The 11433-nt window shown below is 35.0% G+C and overlaps 1 pseudogene; it reads right to left on the reverse strand.

Moving 5' to 3' along the window:
- On the reverse strand, positions 1–9987 carry LOC127497473 (uncharacterized; annotated as a pseudogene).
- Between the last annotated feature and the right edge of the window lie 1446 nt (positions 9988–11433).

Here is an 11433-nt window from a genome sequence, read left to right on the forward strand (position 1 = left end):
ATATGTAAATATATATGTAAATATAATTTTTTCACAGATGTCTTATAGAGTGTGTGTTTACCTGTGAGAAATGAGCAGATGATTATCAGTCCCAGAAGAAACATATGACACTTATCAGCCATTTTCTGTTAGTCTTCCCTTCCGTTTAACATCATCAGCTCCTCCTCTGCTTGTAGCTTCCTGTGATCACAAACTGTTTTTGGAACATTTCTTTCCAAAATTTGTGACAAAGATGTGTGATTCTCTCAAAGGCTTCTGAGCAAACTGGGTTAATTACACTGAGAGAATGAACAGTGTCACACTATAGACTAGATTATGGGACTTGGCTTCAGCGATATACCTTCACTTCATAAAGACTCTGAGTGTCCAGATCCTCACCAGCTTCTACAGTTGAGATGTTGAGACAACACAAGTTCAGTGCTATGAAGCAACTTCCTAAAACAAAGATGAGGAACTACCAACAGAATTCACACCCTATTAGTCTAAACAGGGTTTGCTCAATTAAAACCCGTAGATTACACAAAGAGTATGAGTACAATATTCAGACTAATTAGGGAAACAAGGGTGGTATGGGGAAAATTTCATATGTTGCATAAACAGTGTTTAGGAGGAAACATAAAGATTTGTTTTCTCTGCACCGAAATGATCAGTGACACACACACACACACACACACACACACACACAATCAAATTAATTGTAGAAAGAGAGTTTACAGTTTGAGTTTTGTTTGATTTTAAGAAGTCTTCTGTAAAAAAAAAAAAAATGTATTATAGGATTTATCATGAAAAATGCACATAATTATTTAAAGCAGATTCTCACGATTAAAATGAACACAAAACCTACATAATCTATTGAGTTGATCACGAGATATTACTCACAGAATGATGTAACATACTTGGCTAAAAACATGTCTCTCATCTTTCCGGGATACAATGTGTATCCAATGTTCCCGGAACCATCCATCCTCGTTTTCCAATGTGGAATAACACAAAGGTATCATTTTAAAGCTTAGAAACTCAGCTTTTTTTAACGCATCTAATCATTTCGATAAACTCCTAACGGGTGCTGAGAAGTACCTCTAATCCAGTGTGTACTGCCCGTGGGCACCATCTAGCTGCGAAAAAATGAATAATCATATTTTTCAAAACTACTGCCTTGATCATCACAAAATAGGTGTCATTTGAAAGCTTAGAGTCTGAACTTTACAATGCATGTAGCCAATTCGATTAACCCCTAAGTAGTGCTGAGTTATTTGTTGATAAATAGAAAGAAAAAAAAAAAGGTTTTTCTCTGGATAAGACCCTTATTCCTCGTCTGGTATCGTTTAAAGCCCTTTGAAGCTGCACTGAAACTATAATTTTGACCTTCAACCGTTTGGAGGCCATTGAAGTCCATTATAAGGAGAATAATCCTGGAATGTTTTCATCAAAAACCTTAATTTCTTTTCGACTGAAGAAAGAAAGACATGAACATCTTGGCTGACATGGGGGTGAGTAAATTATCAGGAAAATTTTATATGAAAGTGAACTAATCCTTTAACATGAACTAATAATGAGCTGCACTTCTACAGCATTTATTAATCTTTGTTAATGTTAATTTCAGCATTTACTGATACATTATTAAAATCAAGAGTTGTATTTGTTAATGCACTGTGAACTAACATGAACTGCTGTAATTTTATTAACTAACAAATACAGTAACAAATGCATCGCTCGAGGTTAGTTCATGTTAGTTAATATTAACTAATGTTAACAAATGAACCTTATTGTAAAGTGTTACCCTTTTTTCTTATTTTTGTAACTAGGGTGACCATATGTGCCATTTTCCCAGGACGCGTCCTGTCCAGGATTTCTAAGTTGCATAAAATGTCCCAGTTTTGGTTTTGTTTTCATATGTGCGGAAGGTAATGACTGAAAAATAATCTGACCAATAGCGTGCATTATACATGATCGCCCAATCGTGGCTTGCGAGAAGGCTGCATCTACAGAGAACGGTCAAAGCATTGCTTAATACGAATGTAAATACGAAAATACAACAACATTTTAGTGCATTGCATGAAGACTGTCAATAAGAACAGTGGCTTGCACAGACCTCCGTTCCTAAATCGCGTTCCGGGGGAACTTTACCGATTAAAGAGGCAAGGGCTCAAGCCATTTTAGGCAATCTAGAAATCCTGGACAGGACACGTCCTGGGAAAATGGCACGTATGGTCACCCTATTTGTAACTGATAAAATAAAGACAAGGCAATTAGAAGTTGTCACGATCTGCTGGTGTTGATAAACACGATGAAGGCAAATGACAATCAAACTCAGACTTTACTGGATAATCCACAACGAAAGCAATACAAGCAAAAAGCACAACAAGTGAGCGAATTCGGTCACTGAGTTTGGTGGAAGGGCTGCCGCTTTTACATAGTTTGTGCTTTCTGTTTAATAATTATTTGAAACTTAACTGGCAGCTCCATTAGTAATGAAATGATTTATCTTGAACTCTGTCATGGAAACTAGCATGTACCACCTTAATTAAACAATTTAATAACCAATTAAAAAGAAATTTATACCTGTATGATGTTACGCTGTAGCCACGTTGGACCAGTGGTTTGGAAAATGGATGGTTGATGATTCAGCTGAAGGCGCCATCTTCAGGTCAGACGTGGGCCCCTTTAACTGCATTCATAGAAACCCAAAATGACTCCCAACCCCTTAATCTGTTCTTTCGGAGCAGTTTCACAACAAACAACAGTGAGTTGAAACAGTAATACAATATAGAAAGAACATTACAAACAATAGAACAATTACATTAGAAAAAAAGATACAAATGAAATGAACAATTTAGCCTGCTAAAAATAATAGCCTACTATACAGAAATTGAATAAAGTAATCAAATGTAAAAAATAAAACATTGCATAGTCTTCACCGTATTGATTAAATATACATTAATTCTTATTAAATTTACTAAAGTTATTCAGTTAGGAGCAGTCAATGATTCTCTCATTTTCTTTTGTTGTTTGATTAACATTAAATGATAGACAACAGCAGGTTTATTAGGCTGCTGTCACTTTAAGGTCGAATGCACAAATCTAATACTGTCAAGCATTCGATTACTTCCCAACTGTTTATGTTCACTATAGATGTAACTGAATGCATTTAAGTGAAAACTTCTGACATATTTTTGTGTGTATTTGTCTGTTTAAGCGCACGCCCAAAGCCCAAAGTAGTCTATACTTGTCCATGTTTTGCTCCGTCTTGGAGCGCACACACAGAAAGCCGCCTTCACAGCTCAATACACTATTAATTCTTTTTTAGTATCAAGCAAGTCCAAGTACAGTCACGTTACATGTTTTGACTGATTTTGACTCATATTGTGTACCATACCAGTACACAATATTAATTAATAATGTTTCTCTCTGTATCTGTGCTGTAGTTCCGGAGAGTTTAACTCTGAAAAATCCTGGAGAGTCATATTTAAGTGTCTCCAGGGGGCGCCAGAGTCCGACAAGCTGACAGAATGTCTGCTCTGTATAAAGACTTCAATCCCAGGTACAGTTTCAGTGGAAAAAATTTTTTTCTTGTAAATATTGTTGTTTAATTAACATTTCTTAGTTATCCTTAAATTACTCTAATGGCTTCTGGTGTATGAAATTAATAAATACTATATTCTCTCTTTTATTTTATTGGATATTAACCCAATATCAAGGTTAAATCCCTCTTTTATATTTTGACTGTTAAATAAACTCAAAATAAGCACATATTTGAAGACCAAAAAAGAGGTTTGCAAATTGTGAATTTATATTTATGCATACTTAAAAAAAATATATGTTGAAGCGTGTTGAGGGTAGGGAAGACAATCACTCATAAATTTTCTTATAAAATCCATCTGTACATACAGTATGTCACGATAATTAACAGACTTGTGTAGCATCATCAGTTAAAATTCACCATTACAAAATTTTAAAAAGCTTTCTGTAAAAAGTTTGAAGATTAGATGAAGTTAGAAAGGTGAAATTAGTATTTATATTGTATTTATTTTATGATTTCTGTCTTGAAATAAGCATTCATGTTTACTTAGATTAACCATTCATTAGTACTTGCTTTGTTGATCACTGTATTTAATATCATATTTAAAGCAGTCTATACAATATGGAGCACTGGAAAATTATAATATCCACAAACATGAAGATAAATCTTGCCCTTAATGTGCAGAGTGTGTTTTATTCTAATACTGTAGTAGGCATCTCCATTTCCTCTGGGCGGTGTGAGTCTTTCCTTCCTACAAAATAATGAATACAATGTTCTGACCTCTTTTTTACCATGATCACAGATTGTTACAGATCAATGTGAATCATCAGATTCTGTGTCGCTCAAAACTCACCAGCTCTTCTTGCACAGATGATCTGAAGAAGAATCACAGTCGGAGCAGCAAACACTGCAGTCTTAACAATAATCACAATCTCTACAGGAAAGATGTGTGGACAGATGATAGAAAGAATAGAGAGAATGAATCATTGAAACTGTAAATGACTTTGTAAATGAAACCAAGGATATAAAACAATGAACAATTATTTACAATTGGTGGATACAAAATGGTCAATATTCATATTCATGCATTTTATTCATATTTTATGTTAATCATTTATGGCTTATGATTTATCAATATTACTTTTGATTTCATATATTCATGTACTCCTACTCTATGTATTAATTCTCATCATATTTTCAAGTATTTACTTTTTATTGTACCCTTATGGTTATTCTTATTTTATATTTAAGAGTATGTATGCTTATTATATTTAATTGACATCTGCCAAGTACTGCAGAAGCGATGTTTTCGGAATTAGTTGCTCATTTGAACTCGATGTACTTTTGTATCAAAATATGTCCATTTCTATTTCTGCTGTGATAATGTAAGATCTGCAAAATTCCCTTAAGGGGGTCAAAACAACCCCTATATCTATTTTCATCTATTTTTGACACTTGACCAGTCAATGACATAATGGGTAAATCCATTTGACCTTTTCTGATTAGAACAAAAGATAAGCTTGAGTGGGATGTAAATTTCCCTATGATTATGGTATAAAATAGACTGAGTCGTTGATAGTTTAGCTTTTCCTTTGCTTTTTCCTTTGCTTTTCCTTTGCTTTTTCCTTTGCTTTTCCTTTGCTTTTCCTTTGCTTTTTCCTTTGCTTTTCTTTGCTCTTCTGCTTCGTCTCTTCTATCTCTCATTTCATTCTGCAAATGTCTTAATTTTGTTCCTTCTTTCTGTATATTCTAATCTTCATCTATTAGATACAATACTCTGGATTTTACAATACTCTATATTTTATTATTAACTAATTAATTTGTTTGTCTCTATAATTTTTAATGAATAAATTTGTTATTCCTTATTCAAATTTGATCTTTGACATAATCATTGCTGGACTGCCTGGATCTCATTTTTTCAAGTTTTTGCATCAAAACCATTTACAAATTCACTGACATTTTAATGGTGTAAAATTATCAGCATAAAATGAACATGCAAAGTATTTTCATACCTCTGAATAATGATCCAACAGCCATACAGACTTCAGTTTCTGGTGGTGTGTCAGCTGGATCTGTGGATCATGTGTGTTAGTTCAGTTCAAACATAGTATAGTATAGTATAGTATAGTATAGTATAGTATAGTATAGTATAGTAGTATAATTTATTTAATGCTATGTCAGCATCTGAGGCTATTTTCATGGCAAAAACTCAATTACGAAAAAACAAATATCACATAAATACAATAAAAAGCAAGTAAACAAACACAGCAAGTAATAGTCAAAGCCTGCACTACACATGCTGGTTTTGGCCTATCACTGGCTGCAGTCATGTCCTCATCTCAAATTAGAAAGACCTGCGATTCTGCTTATTAACTCATTTTCGTGTAAAGTAGCCTGATGATAACGAGCAGAATCACTGAAATAAAGAAAAACACAAAAACTGACTTCTAGCCACAGCCTTAGATAAAATCAACTGAAAAGACATTAAATCTCTCTTATTACAAACCAGACTGACTTTATTTCTGTCATTCGTCTACAGTTCTTTTTGAGAATCAACAGGTTTAGATGTTGATGTTTTATTGAAAATGTTTGGTTACCATTATGGTGATTAATGTTTCCTGTATTTGGGCAGTTTAACTCTTGACTTTTATGTTAAGTTTGTGGTTTTTGTAACAGTGTTTATGGAAACACATAGTTTGTTACAAAGAAGACCATAAACGAGCAATCAAGTGATATGGTTCACACCATCAAGAAAAAAACTGATTGTCTAGTTCCATCATTGACTGAAAGAGTTTGTTCATTATTAAGTTATTTCCACAACAGTACCTTCATGATCAGATGTTATAATTTTTAAATACCCTGTGGGGAAAAAAATTAGACACACCCACAGACATCAAGAACCAGCATGTGTTTTTTATCAATGGTGACATGCTTCACACTGCAGTGCATGCTGGGAGTCATGAGTTTGGTGTCTTCCAGCATGCATTGCAGCATGAAGCATGTCACCATTGATGAGAAACATATGCTGATTCTTGATGTCAGTGTCTGAAAGTTGCCCCATTTCTTTGTTTTCAAATTAACTGTTTTTTTTTTTTTTTTTAAAGAAAACACAGACATCAAGAAACGGCATATGAATCTCAATAATGGTGATATGTTTCAATGTGCAATGCATGCTGGGAGCCACTACAGTATAAAAACTCATGACTCCCAGCATGCACTGCAGCATGAAGCATGTTACCACTGATGAGAAACATGCTGGTTCTTGATGTCTGTGGGTGTGTCTATTTTTTATTTTTTTTCCCCCCACAATGTATTTAAAATTCAAAATTCAAAATGTCTGATCTGTGGCACGAACGTACTGTTGTGAAAATAACTTAATAATGAACAAATACTTTAAGTCAGTGATGGAACAAGATAATCAGTTTTCTTCTTGATGGTGTAAACCAAGGGTGTCCAAACTCGGTCCTGCTCCAAAAAAAGTATGATCAGAATATCGACTTGCAAAATAATTATGCGCACACTATGAAAATGTTTCAGGTGTACAAATCTTTCGACATTTAAGATACTGAAATTATGGAATTAGTTATTTTATTGTGGTTGAATTAAACTGTGACAACTGCAGACCACTGATGGGAGAGACTGATGCTGTGTGACTGATCATGTACCTTGTGTTGGAGCTGCTGCTGTAGTTCGGCTTGATTTCTTCTCAGAGTTTGAGCTGCTGACTGGAATCAGTGTTGTTGAATCGACTGGAGCTGCAGAAGATGAATGTTCAGATGTAGGACATTAACATCATATTTTCATACTCAATCATTACATAATGTGACATATATTTGTGATCCATCACTGTTTACAGTGGCAGTTGTTGGGAAGATAGTTGTGTGTTTCCATTAAGGCTGTTTCTAGTTAAAGCAGCTGCTCGGGGCCCACAAACCACTAGGGGGCACTACAAAGCAAAGTTTTTCTTTCTTTTTTTTAACTTTTTTTACACTAAAAGCTGCAAGCAAGACTCAGACACAGAGGTGTGAAGAGTACCTGAAAACATACTTAAGTGACAGTACAGATACCGGCGAAAATTAGTCCATTACGTTACAGGCCACCAAACTTAATACCCCTTGACTTGAGTAAAAGAGTATGATTTTAACTGTACTAAAATAATTTACTTGTACTGACTGTAGGTTCAAAGATCCACTAGTCCTCAACACCTAAAGCAAAATAAAACTGAACACCAACAGTGAACATATACCTGAACATATTGCAATTGACAGCCTCTTAAACAGACCCTGAAGTCTCAGTTAAGCTCAAGTGCTCAAAAAGTAAACCAATATCCTTCAAAAAGCTCTCTTCAATATAATGGATAAATAAAATAACGTTAAATGTAATTAAAGCATAAAAGTCAAAGCCTGCACTACACATGCTGGTTTTGGCCTCTCACTGGCTGCAGTCATGTCCTCATCTCAAATATGAAAAACCTTCACAACTAGTTCCTGCTAATTAACTCATTTTTGTGTAAAGTAGCCTTGTTGACAAGTCTGAGCAAGTAAGAGCAAAACACACATGGTATAGTACCTTCAATGCACTGTAGATGGCAATATTGCTTCTTTTGTAACAGAAATAAACTGCTGCATATAAAGAAATTAGGTGGCATGCAAAATGTAATGTGTAATTGCATTACTCATTATTACACATGTATTGGAGTAAAACGTACATATACTTATTCAAAAATGTAGTCAAGTGGAGAGTAAAAGTTGCTAACATCCTTGATACCCAAAGTACAAAGCAGCCATAAGCATACTTAAGTACAGTAACTAAATAGATTTACTCAAATACTTTACACCACTGCCCAGGTGCTGTTATGGCTCAGTTGAGGAGGGAGAATGGTACTGAAAGAAAAGGGTTTTAGCTCAAAGGATTTTCATCATCATGAAGCTCACAGTAAATATCATATGGAAAAAAGAAAAAGGATGAGGAGAAACGCAGCCAGAATGTGAGCAACTTCATGGTTAGATGGTATTTGTTCACTGTCATGAATACATTGCTAAAAACAAACAAAAAACAAATATTTTGCTGTTGTGTCCTGTTTTTCAAAGGCATATATTTTCCTACATTTTTTTTTTTTATCTTTATAACTAAGGTGTAGACAACATACATAGTGTAGCTATGACGTCATTATTGGTGATCTTTCCTTCAAGAAGGCAGAAAACATTCTGTTCAGTGAATAATGGGTACGATTTTGCTTTGGGCCCATTTTGCCTAGAAACAACTTTACCATATAACCACATGAATCAGTTTATGCCTTGTTTGTATGAGAGTGAAACACAGTGAGCTGCAGCCCATAAACCTTCAGTTTGTCCTGAATGAATGATTAATCATGTAAGATATCAGAGGATCTTCTGGAATTGAAGATCGTTCCAACCTGAATACTTGACAGTATATGTGGCTGAGGTCTTCAGTTGATTTCTCAGAGTAACCTGACATCTCCACTCTCTGTTGAGATCTTCATTCAGGAGTTTTGTAGTCAGATTGCTGATTCAGTGTGTTGAGGAGAATGATATCTGATATCTGGAGTCTGTCATCACACTAACACCAGCCTGATTCACCCAGATCAGCTCAATTCCCTCAGTACGGACCAAAGTATCACAAGAGACTCCATAATAATAGAGTCACAGAGCTGCCTGGTCTGATCTCAGTCTGTGAGGATGATGAAGAGACTGAAACAGAAAATAAGACAGAAATCGCCCTACAGATTTTAGTCCTAAGAGTTTGAAGAGAGAATGGTGTTCTTTTAAACTTGAACATATAATCATATAATTTACAGAAACACTGACCGTGAAGAAAATGCAGATAAACAGGTGCATCAGTTCCTTGTTGTCCATTCACATATTGTTTGCAGGTGTAAAGCCCATAATCTTCTTGTGTGACTTTCTTGATGTTCAGAGAGCAGTCAGACTCCAGACTCAGTCTCTCACGTCTCTCTATGTCATTCTTCTTTATCCCTAAAGTAATCAGTTCAACTGCCTCTGAATGTCTGTTATAGTTCCATGTAGTTGATGTGCAGCCAGGAAGAGCATTATTACAGGGCAGACGGACATTTTCACCAGAACTGCTGAACACTTGAGTTACTTCTGCTCCACTTATACCTGAAGCACAGAAAATATGAGTGATAATATTTTAATAAACATCAATAATTTGAAAAAGTAAATGGGAAAAACACCACATGAGATCACAACATGAATTCAGTAAGAATAAATAGTAAAAACTCTCAGTCAGACTCTATGCCAGAGTAATTAAATGAATTTAACTAATTAATTTGGATCTTCACATTATACAGATCTTTCATAACATCTTATAGACCATATAAAGATTTCTTTACCTGTCAGAAGTGGACAGAGAATGATCAGTCCCAGCAGACACATATGACACTGATCAGCCATTTTCTGTTTCTGTCAGTCTTTCTTTTCTTTCTTCCTTGAAACATCATCAGCCCCTCCTGTGGTTGTCAACTTCCTCTAGTCTGACCAACTGAATATTTAGTACTGAAAGTATGATACAGCTGCATTTCTGTGACACTATACTACTCATGATGAACAAACTATAAATATGCTTTTATGGAATTACTGTTAAGTCACATATGCAATTCAGAGATGCTTTGTAAGAGACCATAATGGCAACAAACATCAAGTTTTCATTGTAAATTAATCTTTGGGACTAAGACTCTGAATGGCGTCTTTAAGTGTCAAAGTTTGTTTGCAACACGCACGCACTTGTATATGTGTTTTACTCTAACCAATGTAATCTAATGTTCTGGATTAAGTTCTAGTGTTTTCTGAGCTGTCAGCTCTTTGTTGGGAAACATGTTAGTACAGAATGTAAGAACTCAGTTAGTTTAACACACATAGAACAGTCTGATCATCTCTGAACCCACTTTATACTTTGGGGTTTGAATTCTCACACATTCAGGCAGTTCTTCTTTTTTAAAGTGGGTTTCCTTTCATATACATTTTAGCTATAGAACTATAAACCACTTACAACTTCACTGTTAGTAGTGCAGTGTATCAAATGTTTAGTTCCCCTGGCTGCAATTTAGTTCAAATTGGTTGATTCAGGTGTGTTTCATTACAGAACTAAACTGTGCAGTATTGGCAGTCCAGGACCATGAATGATTAATCAGAGATAAAATGTGGTTCTAGGCACATACATTTTTGCATGCTTAGACAAGTGGTTCCCTAACCTGTTTCTGGAGTTTTCCCAGCACTGCACAATCTGAATATCTGCTTTGCCTGACACATCTCAGCTTGGAGTCTCTATTAAGGAGCTGATGACCTGAATCAAGTGTCTTTGATTAGGGTGTGCACTGTTGGGGAGGCTCCAGAAAGAAGTTTATGAACCACACTCATTGAAATGTGAAATATCTTATATTGACAGCATTCAAATTGTACAACATTTATATATTAAGTCTTTTAAAATGTATAAATGTTTATGAATCCTCTGAAGTTCATATAATATTGAAAATAAAGGAATTAATATAATTAATATTAATGCATTTTTCCATTGATGCGGACAGAACATGTACTAGTATGCTCTGGCTGTATCCAAAATCATCTGAAGTTGGTTGTACATCGGTTGTACACTTTTGTTGCTGTGAATTATGGGATTGAATGAGTGTGCTTGATGTCCACTATGATTTCGGACACAACTAGAAATGGCTGTCCCTTCAAATAGTGCACTATATAAAGATGGGGCTATTTCGGATACAGTCTCTATCTCGGACAGATTTCCTTGCATATGCACTATTCAGCAGCAACAACACAATGACAGCATGAAACAAATACCATGACCAGCTGGCTCTTTTTAGTCAATCAAAAACATATCTGATTTAACAAATGACTCTAATGAGCAGGTTAGTTTTTTCT

The sequence above is a fragment of the Ctenopharyngodon idella genome, chromosome 16 (genome assembly GCF_019924925.1).
Source record: "Ctenopharyngodon idella isolate HZGC_01 chromosome 16, HZGC01, whole genome shotgun sequence".
Lineage (NCBI taxonomy): Eukaryota > Metazoa > Chordata > Actinopteri > Cypriniformes > Xenocyprididae > Ctenopharyngodon > Ctenopharyngodon idella.